Source organism: Adiantum capillus-veneris, chromosome 16, assembly GCF_014529385.1.
Source record: "Adiantum capillus-veneris isolate H3 chromosome 16, ASM1452938v2, whole genome shotgun sequence".
Lineage (NCBI taxonomy): Eukaryota > Viridiplantae > Streptophyta > Polypodiopsida > Polypodiales > Pteridaceae > Adiantum > Adiantum capillus-veneris.
The window spans coordinates 86685881-86701509 of NC_140946.1; the positions used below are offsets into that span (position 1 = coordinate 86685881).

A 15629-nucleotide genomic window follows, 5' to 3' on the forward strand; every position below is an offset into this window, starting at 1 on the left:
GTGTGTATGTGTGTGTGTGTGTGTGTGTGTGACACAGAGAGAGAGAGAGAGAGAGAGAGAGAGAGAGAGAGAGAGAGAGAGAGAGAACTCGGGGGGCAGAGGCAAAACGGGCAGGTATTCTAGTTTAAATATCGTGTTGCCCAAAATTTAAGCAGAGAGGGCCAACCTCTGCACTATCTGGACGACGGTCATTCCGGCCATCGGATGCATTTTTGTAAATTCGGGTCGTCGAGAAAATTCAAGGCGAAAAAGTAATTTAGACTGGTAGGTAAATTTGGGTTGTCTTGCACTTTGAACCTCGAACACACGACCTACCCTCTACAACGTGTGTGCTCTAACCACCACCTCTGCATGCGTTCATTGGAGTGTGAGGCATGTCAATGCATTAAATGTAAATGCGGATCGATTTGTAAATTTGGGATAATTTTGTAAATTTGGACCGCACAATCTTGTAAAATTGGACCCCCCGATCGCACACCTACAATGCACGCGCCACATGATTTTCACTTCCACCCTTAATCCCATTTGAGCATGCACATGCCATATAGTGTTGTGGGGGGTCCACCCTCAACGCATACGGTAAGATAGTTTTTTTTTTTGGGGGGGGGGGGGATATGTTTAATGAGCACGCATGTAATATATTATGTGCTGGGAAGAGAAAGAGAGAGGAGTTCAAGAAAATAGGAGCAACAAGTACATGAAGCAATGGTCTAGCCAAAAGGTGTCATTTGATTCCTAAGAAAGCGGCATGAAAATTTTTGTTGTCTAGATCGATCTAAAGAGGTTGACTTGTAAAATTTTCTTTTTCATTATGCATTAGTGTTTCCTGATTTGGAACTTGTAAATTAGCTAATTACTATAGTAAACTTGCCTAAAAGTTTGTAACATAGAGTGTTTAAAGTGATTAATGTGAGAATGTTAAATGTATTAACAATGATAGTTTCCATTATTATGTCTTTTTGGCTTTAATGATTTTGTGATCTTGAAGAATATATTCTAATATTGCATGTAATACTCTATAGTAGACATTTTTCAAAGATTCTTTTCGATCGCATACAAACTTCAATAGACAATTCTTGACCATCATGTACTAAGTTGTAAGGAAAACCACTAAATATAGTTGCAATTCTCACCCTCTTTACCATGTATTGGATCTCAAACAAAGAATGGAACACAAGTTGGGTCAAAGCCATCTGTGTTTGGAGCCAATTGTGGGCCAAGAATAGAAACTCAAGTTTCACAATAGTAGAGCTACAAAATAAGATCATACCCTTGGTCCTTTTCATAGAGTCTTTGAGAAAATAATAGAGATAAATCGTACTCACAAAGAAGAGGATGCACAATCTAAAATAGAATATTCTGGCGCATCGATATTTTTGAGAGGTGCCTAATTCCACAAGGTGGCCACATGTGAGTGATTTTGATACCAACCTACTCCTTATCTATTAATGATACCATTTTCACCTTATGACACAATCATCGGGAAAGTGCTCCTTCCACAAAGAAATCAAGCACTTACAACCAATTAATTAAGCTCCATTGCCTTTGATGTTCCTTCCACACAAAAAGTAAGCACTTACATTCATTTAATTCCGTTGCCTTGGAGCACATGACCTACTGATGCAATAATAAACAAGTCAATGAGATACTTGTCTTTCATTTAACACAAGCAAAGAGTGTTGGCAAATTAGAGAAGGGAATGATTCAAGGTAGATAAGGCAAATGTTGTACCAATCAGACGTGGAGTAGCATTGGATTCTAGTGATGCTTTTATCCTTCCTCATTTGCTCACAAAATCAGCATTTTTGGCATGAGACAATTTTCTTAGAATGAATTCAACTAGACCGCCACTTGTCTAGTGACTCCCGAGTTGAGAGTGTTACACACTTCAAGGTCATCGTCCTCTTCAACCAACAAGATGGCTTTCAAGCTAGCCATTGTCAACGGCCTCTATCTCATCGCCATAATATATATGCTCACACATAAGATCTATGTTGCACAGGAAAGAAACCTGATGTGGCGATTTTTGTGAAAAGATAGGATGCCTAGGAGTCCACCATCACCATCCCCCACAACATCTTCATTGTATGTGCCAATGACAAGTATATGCACAATGTCCACATCTCTGGGCCAATAATACTGCAAGCTCCATAGCAGTAATGGCACCCACCAATTGGATCTATATGCAAGCAATGAAAAAGCTCCCAAACTTGTGCAAGTGACCACTGACATATCTTGTAGGAGAACTCATTGAACGTGACACCACATTGATTATAGCTATCACCATGCATTTGCGTATGTAAGATAGAGGGGACTGGAGCATGCTCATCACCACCGAGCCATGCCCTATATAGGCCCTTGGCCTGCTAATCATAGGGACCCCCTTGACTGCATGTCCGTCCTGGCCCTTGGCCTTGCCCGGTCCTACCCTTGGCATGACATTACTCCCCCCTTGGAGAAGCGTTTTCATCCTCAAAAACAAGAGTGGTGATACACTAATGTTTTCCACAGTGGCATCCTTCATGGATCCAGCTGTTTTCTTAACCGTTACACGGTTTAGAAGGAGGTTCAATGAAACCAAGATTAACATCTTAATTTTCCACATTGTTGTCCATTTGCAACCATCATGTGTTACCAGCTCCTATCCAACGTAGTGTGTAGACTCCATTTAGAATGCATACGAGCATGCTAAACGAGTTATCACAACAAAGATGTACCCAAAAGAGTACCTCTTTTCACTTTTCACAAAAGTAATTGGCTGACATATCTTATCAGCAAAATATAATTCATTGACTTGTTCTCAATTTTCATCAGTAGTAGACAACCCCACCATCACTAGTGTTCAAGGTTGAGAACCTGACTTAAGCATGAAGGGACTAAACTGAGTCACAAACATGCTTTACTTATTGTAAGAAAAACTCCAACTAGAGCAATACATTCTTGCTGATTGGATTGCTTGGTGCTAACGTACGCGCTTTGCATATCCTTTAGCACGGGCTTACACTTGTAATCTGCCTATCCTCTTTGGATAACTGACAGTACTGAGGTGTGTTTTCCAATGGTTTATAGATAGTCTTCCAAAATGACTGGTAAACGGGGATCACAATGTCGTACAATATTGCTGAGGAATCAACAATGACATGCATAAACATCTTGGTTAACTTGAAAGATCCACAAGCACCCAAACCGAGCCATGACCTCGATTGGTGATTGGTAGATCCAAACATAATCTCATAGAGATATTGCACATAGAATGCAAAATGCTTCATAGCACTAATGTGATGATATTGCATGCCGCTCCAAATCAGCCTTTGTTAAATACTAGGGCCCATAACACCTAGTGTGCATGCATTTAGCAAAAAACAGATCCAAACTTGTACATCCATTATCATCCTTGCCAATATTGATGGCAAATGTGATGCTCCTAGCACACATTAAAGAGGAATGTAAATAGGTTTGAAAAGAAATTAAATATTTTGTGTTGCAATCATTTGCAAGCCTTGCTGAAACATTTGAACCATAATAGAAGGTGAAACAGTGATCACATCTAGGTACAAACAATGAAACCTTTTCATTAAAAACTCATAGCCTTGCTATATGCATAAACAACCATCCGTTAATGTTGTTTAGCAGCACTTGTACCTTAACAAGTCATTCTGCGTATCCGACAATTGTTGGCCACTGAAATTGTTCCTAATACGTCGTGTTGAAAACGGTCTATAAAACGGATTTGACCAAGCACCTACGGACTTTGTCGTGACACATACTAGAAATAGTGGGCGCTAGTGTCAGTCACAGAGACTCATATTCTCCACGTGTGGAATATGTCTCATGTAAGGGTGTCTGAAAAAAGAACATCCTTCTAGTATAAGATGTACTTGTGTGTGGAGGTAACTGCAAACACTCTATGACGGAAGTGAGAGGGACTCTCATTAGCCTTGCTAAACCGAACTCCTTGAGTTCCTAGACCATGTTGTATCCCATGTGACAACATGTGCCAAATCAAACCCGACAAGTGGGTCTATAGCTACGTAATGCGGAAACTTATTTTGGACACTACAGCCCAAATTTCTTGGCTCCTACATGACCTTGTCATTTCTCTTAAGAGCAAAAATGGATGACAACATAGTTTATGCATCCTACGTGGAAAAAAGAAAAAGAAACAAAACCAAATGAGATGCGTACCTGGAGGTTGAACATAGTGTTCACTTATCCGTAGTGAAAGGCACCTGCCCAAATTCTCCACTTGCAAAGGCCCCCTAGGAGCACGAATCATAAAATTAATAAAATGCAAGTAGTATTGCACATGTACCAGTGGGTGTTGCCGTTGCAATCCAAACCCCTTGGTTAGACTTTTGTATGGAAACTGCTCAACCAGCAACCAACAGTATCTGAATTCAACTTTGGAAGTTGAAATTATCCACTAACCCTTGGCAACTTTATGGACTTTTTCCTTCAAAGTGGAAGTTGGAAGATTGCAAGAATTGACCATCACACTTAACAAGTGTTTTAGTAAGCACGAGTTGGGTCTTACTCAAAACTGTATGCATATAGATACTCTTAGTTCTATAAATGAAATAGAAAATCCAATGAAAATGGAATCGTATTCACCACTAGGCCTTTTCCAAACCTAAAAAAGTAATCTTGGGTTTTTGTGAACAACCATGCTGTCTAAAATTATGGCTGCATCTATACATCGTGATAGAGATAAGCGCTTACGAGTTTAAGACATTCAAAAACTCCACTTGATCCTCACACTTACGATGTGTAGTGTTGCAATAATGCACTAAAAATCGCTAATGGTAGGACGCTTGCTTGTCCATTATAATCGATGGGTACTCCACCGAATCGAATTGTTCGAGCTTGAAAAGCAATCACTAATGGATTACAAACAGATGGCTCTTAGCCATTCCAAAATAGGCGGTAATAGAAGGCTCTTAGTCCTTCTTGTTGCCGCTTAGCCCTTCTTGTTATCATATTTACATAAAATCATGCCTAGTTTCACCTTTCCCACATAGAAGTTGGAAAGAGAGAGAGAGAGAGAGAGAGAGAGAGAGAGAGAGAGAGAGAGAGAGAATGCTGGGCTGAGGAAAACTCCTTATTTGAATGTGTTGTATGCCCCTTGCATATGATCCAGTGCAGACCATGCATGTGTCTTAGCTTATCCTATAAGTGTACATTAGTGTACTTGTGCCACACCCTCGTAGAGAGAGGTACCATAAGTCAAATCTTGACCGACTTACCTTATATGTGATCGTGAGACTGTATCATGGTGCATATGTATGTCACTTTGCCTGTGAATAAATATAAACACAAAATGTTTTAAAACATCCATAACTGAGCTCGTCCTTCACAGAGTAGCTAGTGCTATAGCGGAAGCGGAAATAGTAATGAGATGGAATTATGTCAATCTCACTAGCATACCATACACACAGAGGTATAAGCCCTTGGTGACATTGACGGCCCTACAGATTGAGCCGGTACCAAGAGTTCCTTGCACAGTTGGACATGGATACATCACAATTTGCCATTGTCTTATGTAAATTGCGAGCTTATATCCGCACATTGCCGAATGCCCATAACTGTGTGCCAATGTCATTGATTTGAAGTCAATGGCAAGATCTTGGCACAGGCTAGAAGCCTTGCTTCTCGTAAATGCGGTCAAAGCACTTTGCTTTGTACAATAGGCAATCTTTGCCAACTTAAAAGGTAAAATGTAAGAAAACAAGAAAACTTGAATTTGTCTAACCTGGTTGCCCCACTGTGGCGAGTTGTCTTGAGTTTTCTAAATAAAAACTCGCTTAAAGCTGGCTCATAGCCATATTTGCTGCTTGAGTGAGGTAGCTATACCCTCGTGTGATTTAAAAACCTGCAGACATCTTGGCAAGTTCCCCTAAGTTCGTATGCTAATAGCATATTCCAAACTTTGGAAACCATGATGCCAAATGCTGAAAGGGAAGCCTTGCTTCACATAAGTACTCATGGAGTTCTGGTGCTTGTTGCTAACATATACTCTGCGACTACCCATGGCATCAAAAATCATAGCATCCCATAATATGATGGTCGACATTGGAGTCGGCTCATAGTTGTGGACGTCCATGTGTGTCCCAGGGTGCTTCATGTATGGATGTTGCATGTACTCTGGTAAGTTGGAATTGCCTTAGAGGAACCATGTTCCCAATGCATAAATATAGGTAGGGAGCCGGGCTCCTAAAAGCCTTGCTTTCCCCCTCCTCTAGGTAGCACAAGGAGGAGATGTCAAAATAATAAGATAAGACGTAATACACAACTCAATTGCTTGAGTGTCAGTATATGGAGTCTTGCTCATGTAAAAACTCGTCGAATGACGATTTTCGGCAATAGGTGGATCATATCCTTGTCTGACTACATCACTCGCAAACAACTTGCCTAGGAGCCATGCCCTAGCAAACTTGCTTGACAGCTATGTGGGAGTGTAGTTAATGGTCGTCCTTGTCGATTACTTTGACCATGTAAGTCACATTATTACCGTTCAAACCATAGGCCCTACCTGTAATTGCATGTAATGCTAAACAACCTTGTCTGCCACATAAGCAATGGCCTCAAAGCTTGCTTTCACTTATGCAAAATTGAAATGAATGAAAAACATTAATTTAGGTTGATTGTACTTACCGACCGTCAAAAACTTTGTCAGATATGAAGCAATTGTCTTCAAGGTCATGGCTTCCAATCATTGGCGATGGCAGATAACCCGAAGCCTTGCTTCCCTTGAATCCATTTTTGGGTTTCCCTTGGTTTTTTTGTCATTCATTTACGTGCTTAGAGTTGGACAACGTTGCAAATGTACATTCGTCTCTTTCCATAAGCTTCAAAAACTGTGTTGCACTTGAACTGCAACATAATAAGTCTTGCAAACCGTGCATGGCCAAGACATGCAGCCATCCTTCGAACCTCGACACCCTTGTCGATCTTGAGTCAAAGCCTTGATCAAATACCAAAGATCTTATCATTGCCTTGCAAGACCTTCATATCAAAAGTGCTCCATGCCAAAAGATATGGCTTTAGCATTAGTAGGTTGTCGAAATTTCCTTGAGCTTGTTTGCAGCCTTACATGCCTTGCATGCTGTGCTTTTCATGTCATTCACAGCTTTAGATACCCCTCATGGTCCTTGCTATTAGCCATGTTGGGCTTTGACAACTGCAGGAACAGTCCCTAGGGTGGCGTTAGGGCATTCTTAGGGCACCCACTAAAGCTATTAATGTAAAAATATCATTTCTTGTGCACAACGATGGTGGTGGCCCTGCTTCGCCATGAAGATGCGCTCATCCTGCCTTGTGATGTGTTTTGATGGGTTTGTCGAAGAAGTGGAATTTGATCACCTGAGCAGGGCACTTATCTTTGGAGCCATAATCATCTGATTTGGTGAAGTCCGACAGAGCTTCTCCTTGCATGTAAGAGGTCTCTCCCACGGCTCTGTGTCGGCCCCGCCTTGCATGCAATGGTTGTTCTCGCACAAGGTTGCTCGGTGAACCAAGAGAAGGAGAAAAACCTTGAGAGGAACCACCAAGTTTCATGGAGAGGTTGAGAGATCTAGACCAGCTAAGAGAGAGAGATATAGAGAGAGAGATGCAACCAACCATGTCAGGCCATCTTCCCCCTTCCTCCATAGCTCTCCCCCCTGAGCTCTGATACCAGTGTAAGATAGAGGGGACTGGAGCATGCTCATCACCACCCAGCCACGCCCTATAGGCCCTTGGCCTGCTAATCATGGGGACCCCCTTGACTGCATGTCCGTCCTGGCCCTACCCGGTCCTACCCTTGGCATGATAGCGCACCTATGCATCAATGACGCAACCTTGGGCAAAGCACACTCTCAACATCAGCTAGTTGTAAGCTTCATACTCGCGATGGACCAAAGTTGACTCCCATAGTAGTAGCGTACGACTTTCTTCTCACCACTTGCACCACCGACCTCACCATCACCCAACATAGACATGGCTTCTCCAACAACATTTTCTTAGCCAAAGCGTGCACACTAAATTCAAGGCAATTGTTCCCTTTCTATCAACATCCAAATCTACTTCGAGCAGAGGTTCTCGGACGAGTGGAACACTAACAAATCTAAGAGCTTGGGTTCTAGGGATCCCTAAGTATTTATCTAATAGTGATTAACTATGACCAGAGTCAATACATATCCAATCTCCTCTTAATTGTAATGCCAAATCAATTATGTTGAATATAGTGACCTCTGGATATGTCATTAACTATTCCCCACCACATGCACAACAGTGATGGATATCCATAGAACTGTTATGATGCATATTACCTTCGGATATAACAAGAGTATGGACACCTCCCCCAATGGTATATACCACAAATCCAAGCTCTGCACTTCATTCATGGTATGATGCATAATATAATGTCTCATAGCAATCAAATTGAATAAGGCCTAAGATTTTAAAAAGGGAGGGTTGCAAACACCCCTCGTCACACATAACCAAGCTCAATACTATGGAATTTTGCCAAACAAGCAACTTATAATGCTTGTCGTTACCAGAAACTCCATCAAACAAGCAACCTATAGTCCTTATTAATAAAAAATAATAAAAATTTAATTCATAGATCTACTAAACCTCAACGCTTACATGATTAGTATCATGTACTTCGATCCTTCTTTATACTATGTAACAAGTACAAGGAATTGAACTTGCTCGAAACCAAGTCCATAGCTTGGGTCCGCTATTAAGAAATGACCCCCTATATAACGGATGTTGTAAGATACTTCCATAATCCCTCTGTTAAAATGTGGACATGAATAGATTGACCCCTGTTTTTCAATGAATTAATGGGTCTTTTAAAAACCTTCTTGTTAATGTATCTCTGTTAAATTGCTTAAATTTTGAAAAATAAAAAACCTCTCTTGGTGAATTCACATAGTTTATTTACATGATTATACATTGGACCCCTTTGGGTCCACATACTGCCCCAAGATCCGACACATACAAGTCAGATCATGTTCAAAGCTTAAAGACACACCCATGGGAAAATCTACATTGAGCCACCATCCACATTCTTGCGTGTGTCCACCTGAGATGAGACTCCTAGATGAATCACCAAAATTGGCATAGAAAAGCTAGAGAGGCTTGCATGAATCCAAGCACAAAGACACGAATAGTTAAAAGATTGCTGACAAAGCAAAATGGCATATGCATAGTTTGCTTTGACGAATGGTCATATCTTTCGCTAGGTGTGTCATAGCCGAATGTGCATATGCTTAATAAATGTAGTTCCATCATCATCTTCAACACATGATCCTATTATTTGGCTAGGTGTGTCATAATATGAAATGGTTGCAAGATATTGTAATATTGTCATTCTAATAACACTTATGAACATGGTCATATTGTTTGTCTGAATGTCTCGCTATTTAATGTCACGACAAGGGTAGGAAAATTTGGGGGGGGGGGGGGGGGGGGGGGGGGGGGGGGGGATGGGGGGGGGGGTGGGGGGGGGGGGGGGGGGGGGGGGGGGCATGGGGGGGGGGGGGCCAACGCTCCTGGGCAAGGGCGACTATAAGTATGCATGTTCAGGGGGTTGTAAAGATAGGGCCACAAACTAGCCACAATAGAAGGTGGTTGGGTGACGCAATGAGCATGCAATAGTTCGTTTGTCCTTGCAGTGATATCAGAGCATGTTCAATTTCTAGGGAGGAGAGTTGCAAAGACCTTTCATGTGCATGATGAATCGAGGCTATGGAAGAAAGTAGGGAGGAGTAGAGCCAAACCAAGCCGCCCTACTTATTTCTCTTTTCTCTTACTGTCCAGAGCTATTTTGCCATATCCATGCCTTTGTGTTCATAAGAGGGCACCCCTCCTCCAAGGGCAGGTTCTAGTGGGTAAATTGCTTGGCTTCAAAGGCCTGTGTTCAACTTGGCTTGAAAGTTAGAGTTAAGGTTGAAAATTTTGCATCCAAAGTTTTGGCGCCTTGACTAGGATCGCTAGACATCTAAGTATGGGATTCCAAGCAAGAACAAGAATTGGCAAGATTAGGCAAAGCTACGAACAAAAAGGAGAGGATTGTTAAAGTCATGGAATCTCAAGTGAACTGCCCAATGTGATCCGATTATTTATTTTGAGTTTTAGGTGTTTATTTTACTTTTATCAAAGTCTGGGTGGGGCAATTCACTTAGGTGGGTATATATGCAACCCATTGCTCCCATTGTATAAGCATCAGCTATTCATTTTCAAGGTTGGTTGGTTCAGGTGACTCTCTCTCTCTCTCTCTCTCTCTCTCTCTCTCTCTCTCTCTCTCTCTCTCTCTCTCTCTCTCGTGCATTCTCTCCTTGGTCTCTACATTTTTGCATTGTCAACTTTGACATGGTATCAGAGCCTTGGTTGAGCAAGGAAAAGTATTCAGAGAAGCTGTGAAGTGAGCCATTCCCCATTACCTCGCTGCCGATGCCCCCCCCCTCTCTACAATCGGCATTTTAAAACAGTGTTTAATTGGTGCTTATGGCATTTTTTGTCGTTGTTTTTCCCCCATGTCCAATGAGAATGCTCTGCCACTAGCGTTTTGAAAGGCTGATTTTGATAGAACCCTCGCCAGCACCCCTATGCGACCCGCTAGGCAATCTTGCTAGCGTTTTGAAACATCGGCACCAGCACTCCCCTCAACGGCAACAAGGCCCCCATTGCCCCTTGCTTTTTAGAATGCTGCATCCAACAGCTCCTTGACAGCAACCCCCCCCCCCCCCCCCCCCCCCCCCTCCCCCTCATGTTTTAAAACGCACCCAATTCCTTGCACCTCTTGTCGATGACACTTACCCCCCACCAACCCTTGGACAACCCAATGTTTTTAAACGATGTGAGTGCAATATAAGGGCGCTGAGAGGGAGAATTTTCAACCACCTTGGTGGCTTGGAAGGGGGGATTTTGGAGCCTTTTCTACATCAGTTTTTGAAGAGCTTTGAGAAAATCTTGTGATTTGTGTGATGCCGCTTTTGGGAGTGTGCAGTTACAAAGCTATCCCCCCCCTTGCAGAGTTTGTGGGGCAGGTTGGGAATTGTCCCCCCCCCCCTCCCCTGTCATGCTTAGGGTAAGATCGGGCAGGCCAAGGGCTAGGGTGGACATGAGCTCAAGGGGTGCTATGTTTGGATGGCTACGAGTCTATATAGCAAGGTTTGGTGGAGAGTTGCATGGTCCAGTCCCCTCTGGTCTCAGATTGGTATTAGAGCTCAGGGGAGAGGAGAGCTATGGAGGAGGCAAAAAGAAAACGGAGGTGGTGGCCTTGCTTGCATGGCTATGCATGTTCTTCTTCTTCTTCTTCTCTCTCTCTCTCTCTCTCTCTCTCTCTCTCTCTCTCTCTCTCTCTCTCAAGACACAGTGTGGGCATGGCCCCTTGGATCGAGCAATTTGGGTCAACAAAGAGAGAAGAACCGTGGGCAACGTCTCTTGGTTGGAGGAGGGGCCAAATTTGACTTGCACTAAACCGGGGTCTCTCTCTCTCTACCAGTTCGCACCGGCCTCTAAGCCGTTTTTTGTTTCTCTGGGGCGCATGGATTTGGGCAATGTAGACTGCCATGGCTCCACTTGTTTCCCTACACATCATCGCTTGCCACCATAGCTTCTAGTGAGTTTTTTTTTTGTTTTCCACACGGTGGGTGCCCAATTGTTATGGTTTTGGCCAAACATCCCTCATAGGGGAGCCTTCCTACATGGAGGCAAGTGGTGGCATGGTTTCCGTGTCATGCATGATCATGCAAGGGCCTCCGCCAGGGGGCCATGGTTGCATGGTCAAGTGCAGCAAGGGGCAACAAAATTGCAGGATTTTAGAGTGTTGTAAAAAACCCAAAGGGGCCAATAAATAAACCGGCAAGGTCGTATACACTTGGGCAAGGTTTGCAAGATTGTCTTTGCACGTTTATGTTGAATTTGGTCAAGTAGAGTTGGGCAGTTCAGATGAAATTTAATAGCTAATTTTCTTGAGCTATCTATTTTGACATTGGGTAATCTCCTGATTCTCAATAAGGTGCATGATTTGGAAAGGTTGATTCTCTATGCAAACTCAAACAAGGTCGATTCTCTTTTGCTTTGACATTAAGTGCCAACAGGAGCACTTGTTAGAGAGAAATCAGGTGGCGTTCTATCTCACCTTTCATGAACTTCTACGAAGCAAGGCTTCACTTTAGGACGTATTGCATGTAAGCTTCCAAAGTTTGGAGTATGCTAGTAGCATATGAACTTGGGGAAACTTTGCAACACGTCTACATGCGTTTTATTGGAGGTCGGTATGAACCAAGCCTCGAGGGTATAAGGTACATCCGACATGTCTAAATTTCTCAGTGTAAATGGCTATGAGCCACATTCAAGTGAAGGCAACTGCTCTCAAAGGGGCGATAAAGCTAGACAATTTCAAGTTCTATTTGTATTTCTATCTTTAACATTTCATTTGAAAAAGATTTCTCGTTTGTGCAAAGCAAAGTGCTTTGACAGACTTACTGTAAAGCAAGGCTTCTATTCTATGCCACAATACTATCCATTAACTTAGGATCAAGGATAATGGCACACATGCTTGGCAATAAGAGGATATAAGCTCACAACTATGGTTTGCAATGACCAATTGTGATGTATCCATGTGTCAGTACACACCATACAAGTCACGTATAGCATCTACTCACATTGTGGAGATGTCATTGAAGCTAAGGGCTTATCACACTATTTTTCTAATATGCATGCATGGCATGCCAATATTGTGGACTCATTCCACTAAAGCATGGTTTAGGCTTCTGCTATAACATTGGATTTCATTAACGTGTTGCGTGAACACGTTAATAACATGTGTTAATAACATATTTTATGTTGTGATCACATCTATATTCACACAACTTTTGCAATGATCGGCTTAAACTCGATCTGCCTGTAAACCCATCGGGCTTTATAGTTTACCCCGTGGGGCCCATCGTGTATTGAGTTTACCAGACGGGCCCGCCTAGAATATCTAAATCCTGGCATGCTATGTCATTACTATGTAGAGCGGATTATTAGGCACATTTTTAGCTTTTTGGAAAATATTTGGAGTGTTTAGAACTCCCGATTGGCTAGGAGGGTTCTTTTGGAAAGAAGGTCCTTATTTTAGGGAGTGAACTTCTTTCCTTATAGGCTTGCCTAAGGCTATTGAGCCACTAGTCTTCAGTTCTTTGAATTTGTGGGTAAAGTGTGGTTTGTAGCTAATACCAGCGAAGATTTAGGGACAAAGTTGGAGTCACTTGAGCTTGTTTGTATTTAAGTTAGCACATGTAATTTATATGTTGCTTACTCCCTCATGCTATTTTATAAACAATTTGATGGAGCCAAGAGTTGTGCTTAGTAGGGGCTAGTATTGGTTCTTGATATTTGATATGTTCCACGTTAAGCAAGGGTCTATTGTCTTATACTAGAGTATTGGGCAAACATAGATCCTTGGTTTGATTGGTGTAAATTATCTTTAATTGGGTACGAATCAAAAGACATCCTTCATTGGGTGTGCAATGTGAATTGTATGTATGCTATCAATTTCATGTATCTTAATTTGAAAACACACATTTATATTGTTTAAAGATTACTTGCATTTATCATGCTATGATGCTTGAGATTTAATAAAAATTGATATCTGTACATCTACAAAGATTAATATATGTGGACATTTTAGAGAACATCAAAACTATCGATTAAGTAGGTCTATATATTTGACTATAAATGCAAAGTAAGTTTTTAAATTAGTTGAATAATAAACACAATACTTGAATTTTTAAAATAGTTTTAAATTGTTGCGTGGCTACATTTGATCATCAAAATCAGTGTATGTTTGTGTAGAGATGTACATTTTTTTAATACGTGAGTATCTTTGTTGTTACTTAAGTGATGTATTCATTGTTCCATGCTTTCTTGAATATGTTATTTGAGATGGAAGAAAAAATTGAACCTAGTGATAGAACCCAAATTCAAAATAGCAAGAAAAAAAGGCACCTGGGATAGAGTGGCAATATGCAATTAACATCGATGATTGATTCATATATTGGTCCAATCATAAGGCATACCATGTTGAAGTGCAAGGTTGAACATATCACACATCCACTCATGGGTAAAATCTCCTGTCCATTTGATCGTTTCCGGCTTGATACCTTGAAGATCTCCCGCTTTGCGAGTGGCCAACTTTTCAAGCCCACTGCATACATCCTCAATAGTAAAAAAAGACGGCATACATGGGAGTGAACCATAAAATGGTATTTTTTCAGTATTTGCTTGCTCATATAATTGCCTACAATGTGTGTACATATCCACTAGACTCAAGTTACCAAAATTCTCAACCCGCTTGCCTCTCAAGTTTCTCCAAAATCTTCCACATGCATGTGCCTTTCCTTGGACTTGAAATTCTTGTTGCTTTACTTCCCATCTTCTTCTCTTCTTTTGAATCAATGCCTTGTATATATGCAAATGACTTTGATAGTTGTCTTTGTCCATAGTTGCATCAAGCTTTATCAAGGACTTTCGAGCATCTTGACATTCTTTATCAAACCACCTTTTGCGTGATCTATCTTTGTTGATACCATGGAGATGCTTTATGGCAAAGCATTCTTCCGCACAAGAACAAATAGCTTTCTTGAAAGCTTCCCATTTAGTTTCCAATGGTGCATCACATTGAAGCTTTGTCATCCATAATTTTTGCTCAACCATTTCAATGTACATTACTGCCCGTTTGAAATCCATACATAGTGATAAATTCTCTTTCCTTTGGCTGAGATTATCATGCTTAGTTGCTTCTCCACATGAAAGGTCAATACATAAGGTGCGATGGTTGGATTCTGGGGTCCATTGACCAAACATAAAACTCTTTATGCGATACATGATGGCTTCAGAGAGTAGCATATAGTCAATCACACTATCCCCATTATATATGTCTCCTACATGTAAATCCATTGGTTCCACTCCACAAAGATACACCATTGGCAATGAGCATACCCGTGCTATTACACATGTGTAAAAGTAACTTTCCATAGTGATCCGGCTCTTTCTCATCCATTGAAGTACGATCATACAAGTGAACTTCCTCCAACTCCCTTGAAATGTATGGCATATCAAATTGTTGAGTATCATGTTGCAATGTTTTTGTGCGAGCATTCATATCCCCAAATACAATAACATCACCTTCACCTTTGAAATAAGCAATGTCCTCTTCCAAATCAGAAAATGGTTGATCTCTATCCATGCAAGCATAAAAGGGAGAATCATGATGAGGAATGTAGCAACTGGCTACAAAAATGGGTGCTCTTTTTGGTGTCATAATTTTCAGCCATACATAACGTTTGTACTTGTCATCTTTCACAATTGATACAAAATCTTCCAATCCTTTCTTAACCATACATGCTAACCCTCTTTGTCCTCTTCGTTGCTTGAGATTCTTTGACCACATCAATGAATGTACATTGTAATCCTCCAAGCCGTTAATCCTTTGTGTATCATGCTCCCAAGTTTCAACAAGAAGTACAACATCGGCTTTGCTTGTTAGTTCATCAATGCCAACCCCCTCATTCCATGGGTATCCATTACAATTCCAAAAGCATATTTTCAATTGTAACTCGGTCTCATAGGTCACGCATCCCTATTTGCTTGAG

At 41.4% G+C, this 15629-nt stretch overlaps 1 protein-coding gene across 4 annotated transcripts in view; it reads right to left on the reverse strand.

The window, feature by feature from the left end:
• The window catches only part of LOC147439393 (uncharacterized), a 151630-nt gene extending 151464 nt beyond the window's left edge, over window positions 1–166 (reverse strand). For 3 of the 4 annotated variants that reach the window (XM_086485245.1, XM_086485244.1, XM_086485243.1), the window contains exon 1: window positions 1–166. This exon is cut by the window's left edge and continues 231 nt beyond it. The gene's annotated coding sequence lies outside the window, so the exon portion shown is untranslated. The other variant, XM_086485246.1, reaches the window with a different exon arrangement.
• Window positions 167–15629: the final 15463 nt, after the last annotated feature.